Here is a 6512-nt window from a genome sequence, read left to right as displayed (position 1 = left end):
CCTTTTTTTTCCTTTTTTTTTTTTTTTTTTTTTTTTTTTTTTTTTAAGTATTTATTAAACGTCAAGTAACTAATGCGAATATAAATAAAGCTATCAGAGGCTTCTTAAGGAATGAAACAAAGTTTTATACGCTTCTATGCGTCTCCCACATCACTCTCTCTCTCTCTCAATCTCTCCCACTCTCGCTCTCTCTTATCACCTAGAATCATAGAATACATTTAAACATTTGTACTTTAACTGACTAAGCAAGGATTTTTTAATAATCGTTTAATATTCTTTATCTTTTTTTTTTTTTTACCATTTTATAGTGTATGTGTGTGTGTATACATATATATATAAGTATATATATATTTTTTTCCCCATCTTTTACATACCCTCCGTCCTAATCTGCCTAGTTTCGTCGAGTCCCTTATAACGAGGGATAGGGACCGTCGACGGCCAGTCGTGAACGGAACCAACTGAACTGAACCGAGGGAATCGTTAGCTACAAATAAATAATCAACGAGAAATAAAACGGTAAAAATTGGTGTCGCCGAGCGAGCCTCGTCTCCCTCTTCGTTCCGTTTCGGTCATATATTTTTTTTTTTTTTTTTTTTTTTTTGGCACTAAAAGGATCTTGAACACCACGACGCGTCGACTGAACGAAGGAAAAAAGAACTCGAGGACCGACGCACGTACGCTCTCCTCGACGGTCACGAGGTCACTAACCTATAAAAATCGCGTCGCGTCCTCTCTCGACCGTGGCCGATAATTGGGAACAAGGGGGGGGGGGGAAATGAAGGAAAATGGACCCTTCGTAGCTCCAATGAAACGTGTGGTCGAGAGGAGGAGGGGAGGGGAGGGGGACAAAGAACCGGCCTGTTTGGCACACAAACTCTACCAAAACAACAATCATCGAATGACTTTCGAAAACGATCAGTCTTCGACGGGAATTATATTGTCTCGAGATCTGCCCTTACGCGTTGTCTTTTAAAAAAAAAAAAAAACAAATCGAAGAAAAATAATGATTAGAGAAAACAAAAAAAAAAGAAAGAAACAAATGCAAAGTCTTAGCTCGACACTATCCTTAAATTAATCGCTGGTTTCTCTTACCGAGAATCTAACATTAAGAAACTACCAAATAATATTAATAATAATAATAATAATAATGGTAATAATTATATAATAGTACAATATATTAATAATAATTCTTAAAATCGCAGCTACAGTCAGTTAACAAAAAAAATAATAAAATTCGAAAGTTCAATCGAAGGGTTGAGGGGTGTGGATGGGAGTGAAGGGTGCGTTCTCGAGAGGCAACGAAATCGAATTCTTTTTCCCTTCGGTCGTCGCTTCGATCTGAGTATTCGTGAAACAAGAACGAAATAAGAAGAGTCGAACGATCTGGAACATGTAAAAAAATAATAATAATAATCGTAAGAACGTAAAAACAGTGATCGAAATCGACAAGCTCGCGAGACGAAAATTGGGGGGCTCTGGGGGAAGGGTGAAAAATACTAAAAAGGAAGTCAAAAAAAAAAACCGTCAAAGTCATGCGATAAAGAGAGAAAATAATAATAATAATAATAATAATAATAAACCGTAAAAGTGAATAAACGTAAATAATGTATAAATAATGTTATCGTCGAACAAACAATCGTCAAGAATGGTAAAAACACACCCGGGTTTCACCGGGTAATCCGAACGACGCTCGACACATGAACACACACACGTTAATAATGTACATATAGTCGGTAATGCCTTGGCGAAGAGATAAAACGCGCGAACGTATACACCTAACAAAAAAACGACGACCAACCTACGAGAGAGAAGCAAAATAAAAAATAAACACGAAAAAAAAAAAAAGAAAAGAAAAGAAAACACGAGAGTAAATCGGAAATGAAACCAAAGAGAAATGCCGTTTGAGATTGTCCCGAGTGAAATGAAGAAGAAACAAAGACAACCACACACACTTGTCGCCACAGCAGCATGTATCTAGTGAAAACTTAGGAGAAAAATTTGGTTCTTCGAACCCCTGGCTTTATATAATCCTTCTGTCTTGCTCTACCCATTATCTACGCCACTCTGTAGAAATACAGGCTGGCCGAAAAGTCACTAACCATTTAAAAATAGGATAACTCTATTGAAAATTTACATTTATACTTTAATAAACAATAAATATACTTCTTGGAAATTATATTTAATTGATTTTGTAGAGTATGTCTTTCAAATGGCCACCATTTTGTTCTTGACAGTGGTGGGCTCTTTCTAAAAGTGACTTTTGGGCCACCCTGTACAGGCCGAGTAACGGTTGAAGGAAAATATATATATATATATGTATGTGTACTGTTCTATCTTCTAATTGTTTTTTTTTTGTTTCGTTAATTTTGCTAGATTTTTGCAACGCATAAAAGTCATGTTCCAATTATTCTTGGTAGCGTTAACACCACCACCGTCAGGGATTTAAACTTTCATTTAATTACGCTCTCCCCTTTATTCTGGTTGTGTAATACCACACACATATACAGGGTGGTCCATTAGAAACCGACCTGTTTGTTATGTCTTACATGAGTCCCTCAGTTGATTAGAGATTTCTTTGTTTTTTTTTTTTCTTCTGTGGAGTAGTCCATTGAAACTCAGATTTGTATAAAGATCAATCTAGCTTTACTCGAAAGTCTGTCAATTGATTTTCTTTTAAATAAGAATATATAATATTAAAAATTGACAATGAAAAATTGATTAGTTTAGTTTTATCGAGTATCCAATTTCGGAGTAGTCCACGCTTGAGAAGTCGAGCGATAAGAAAAAAAAAGTTGGCTTGTTTTTTAATGGATCACCCTGTAGCAATTTACACGGCTTCCTGCGGGAGGTCGTGATCTAATAAAATCATTAATCACAAAAGACATACACTTCTTTCCTTTTCTTTTATCCAGGATTCTAGGAAGACTATGATTAACCGTAGGCTAGAATTCAGTTTAATGTTGCGTCTCGTGTATTAGTGTCCCTTGTATGTATATTTTTGTTCTCGTCCGTTTCTTTTAAATCCTATCGTTTAATGCATGTGTATGTATATATATATTATCTGTATACATATATATATAATTGTAATGCGTAGATGCTCCCGTTGATATCCGAAAGAAAACCGCCCAAGAGCTAACTTATTTTTTATTGTATCATCTAACGTGATGCGATTTTCGAAATCAGGAACATACATTTGTACACAGAGTGATCTGTGAAGAAATGTCGGATAATTAACAGGCATAGAGTACTCGGTAAAACCAGCTAAGAATTACCCCTATCAACTTAGACTTTCAAATTAATTCTGATGGAGTCATAAACACTATATTGTCCGTTAAGATTGCATTTACATCTTTTAGAAGAAAGCATACGATAAAATACCATTCAGAATAAACGTTCCACTTCATATCGACCTATCTATTCCAAGATTAATTTAAAGATCTACCGATGATAGGACTTTTCTTGCATAAATGGAGTTCTGTATAACCTTAAATTATCCGAACCTTTCTGTGGATCACTCTGTATTGCCATTTTCCCCACTAAATTTTCCGCGTTGCATATTCTGGTCTATAGACGCCTACGCGACACAATTTTTCTGTCCTTCATTGTCTTTTACGGCCGACAGAGACAGGTCGCTGATCTCCTTAACGACGTAGCCTGATGGCTGCAGCAAATTAACGGATACCGTTAATGCACATGATTACCTCACGTATTATCGCGGTCCTTGGATCTTTCAAACAGCGTTGTGATCTTATCTTTGAATTCCCAAAAATAGATAGGGTTATATGTCCTTGAACCAAGCGTCACCCCTTATAGATCAAATATGGCAGTCAGTGATCCTGGGCTGTGGATTTCATGTATTTATTTTACATTTCAATGTGTAGATGCAATGAAAAAGGTACAACCACAAGCAAACTCGGCTTCCACTAATGGAACAAGTGACATAGAAAACTTCTACCATGCTCCTACCACTTGAAATTGGGAATTACTGAAATTTATGCCAAACTAACATCCGATTTAACATTTATTTCAGTACCTGAAATCAATTTACCAAGTGGTATTGCAGAATTTGCTCGTGGATGTACCTAACTTAGAATTGATGAAAACTCCTCTTATATTTTGAATTGGAGCCCTGTCTCTACATGAACATCCGATGCCCAGTGATCCTGAAGTCAGCGAACCTATTACAGATCCTGGAAATAACTTTTCAAAGATTAAACGCTTGGTTATACAGAGAAATAACACCGTCTAATATTAAGAACAATTGTTTAGAACCTGGAAGACTCCTCTGTGGCGTTGCAGATCAGAAGATCTTGGATTTGTTCGATGGTTACAGAGCCATAGAGGAATCCTGGATTCGAATCGCGAGAATGGACATTTACTTGTTTCTTTGTTGTTGTCTTTTTTTTTTGGTATTTTTCTTTGTTTTTTTCTGTGTTTGTTTTAAAGCTGCACACATATAGCACGTCATTCGTAAAACGAACACAAAGAACGATCAGAAAAACTGAAATCGTGTTTGAAAGTAGTTGTTTAGGTGGCACCTAGAAAAAGGCCTTGGAAACTGTGTATCAGCGATAAAAACATCGGTATCAGTTAAAAAAGTAATGCGTAAAACATATTCCGAAATACGTTATACAATAGAATGATTAGTATTATAATCTTCCATCACTCGTAGACTGCTTACAATTATGGGTGATATAATATATATATAATCCTTTTTTTTCCATTTTGTTGTCGTTCAATAATTAGTTTCAACGATGTAAGCAGAGTTTTCGTTTATGTAGTTTTTTTTTTATGTAGAGAGTGACTATTATAATTCTATACATATTAGGATAATAAGACTTTTGAGATTGTAAAAATCATCAAAAAATCTATCACAATTACCATTTACGTAACAAGTAATTCTCGTTTCATCTTCCTCTTTCATATCTTTCGTCATCATTTTTTTTTTTAAATCCTTTTATATTATTATTGTAATTTAAACATCAAGGCAAATAAGGGGTGAATTTCAACAGTGGCCTAAATTAGCCAAGTAGTCTTCCACAGATAAAAATATGTAAATAGAGTAAATCTATACTAAAATATTCAAGTATATATAAGGTGAGCGTAATATAATAATTTTGTGAGGTAAAAGACCCTCTTCATTAATGGTCATCCATTCGTTACACTATGAGTTTTAGTTTTTCTTTTATTCTTTAAATACGACTGGCAAAACTTTTGCAACATATTCTCTTTTATTTCTACGTGTTTTTTTTCCCTCCATTTCTTCCTTTACTCAATATCGTTTCTTTTTTTTCTTTCTCTTATCTCTCCTATCTTCTCGTCGTGTACTGAACGTACCCATTATTTTGTTTGTTTGTTTTTAGAGACCATCGATGGCGTTGTGTCGGGTGTTATTGTGCATCAAACATAAACACACCTTTCCCACAAGGCGTTTTCTCATGGGCGAACAGCATATCTCGTCTTGGTACCTCTCTAATTTTATATTTACCTAGCAACAACATCAGAGACTCTGTAAGGACACAACTTATCCTGACGATACTATTATCACAGGCATTATTTATATAACTCTGCTAACCATGACTATTAAATACTTCAGAATTACATCTTCTTTTTTTTCCCTCCCATTTTTAATATATATAAAATTAAAACTTCTAATAATAAAAAGATGATTACGACTGATTAGCTTAGGTGTACGTACGTAGGCTTCGTGCAATTTTACTACAAAAATGTTATGCGCAAACTTCTGAGTAGCCCCCCTTCTCTATCCAATCATCATTATCGTTCCTGGCTTTTCCCACAGCACATTTACTACTACTTTTCCCTGCCTTTTTCCTTTCTGTTTCGTTTCTTATTCAAACGTTCCAGTTTGTTATTTATTTATATATATATATATGAATGTGCTTTCTAACATTTGGTATGGCAAGATAGTTGTTCACATTCAATCGTTATTGTAGGTAATCGTAACACAGTATATAGCAATCTGCCCTGATATATGTATATATATCCATATATGTTGTATACACATTGCATTTTCTTTTCCTCTGCTTCCTTTTTTTTTCCCTTTCAATCAAATCTTAAGGCTGATCATGTAAACAACCCTAAAAAATATGTGTATTTCTATATATGTATGCGTTTCACATGGATTTTTCCTCTTTTCGCGGATCATCGTTCTTTCTTTCTTTCTTTCTTTCTTTCAATATGTACATAAATAGAAGTTGGTTTAGCAAACTGTACGTTATTTCATCTTGTCCCTTTCGTTTCTTTTTTTCACCCACATTTTTTTTCCCTTTGTTATACATAGATAAAGTATTGTTCCTATGATACCGGTGGTATAATTTACTTATGAACCTTGTATAATATATTACACGATCGTTCCACGGCACTGTAAAACGTCGAAACGATTCTGTAATTTTTATAACAAATACATTTACATGGTATGGATATATTATTATAATTCACTAGCACCACGAACCAATAATTCACACACGCATATACATATATATATATATATA

The sequence above is a fragment of the Dufourea novaeangliae genome, unplaced genomic scaffold (genome assembly GCF_001272555.1).
Source record: "Dufourea novaeangliae isolate 0120121106 unplaced genomic scaffold, ASM127255v1 scaffold96, whole genome shotgun sequence".
Lineage (NCBI taxonomy): Eukaryota > Metazoa > Arthropoda > Insecta > Hymenoptera > Halictidae > Dufourea > Dufourea novaeangliae.
This window is presented reverse-complemented; position numbering follows the sequence as displayed.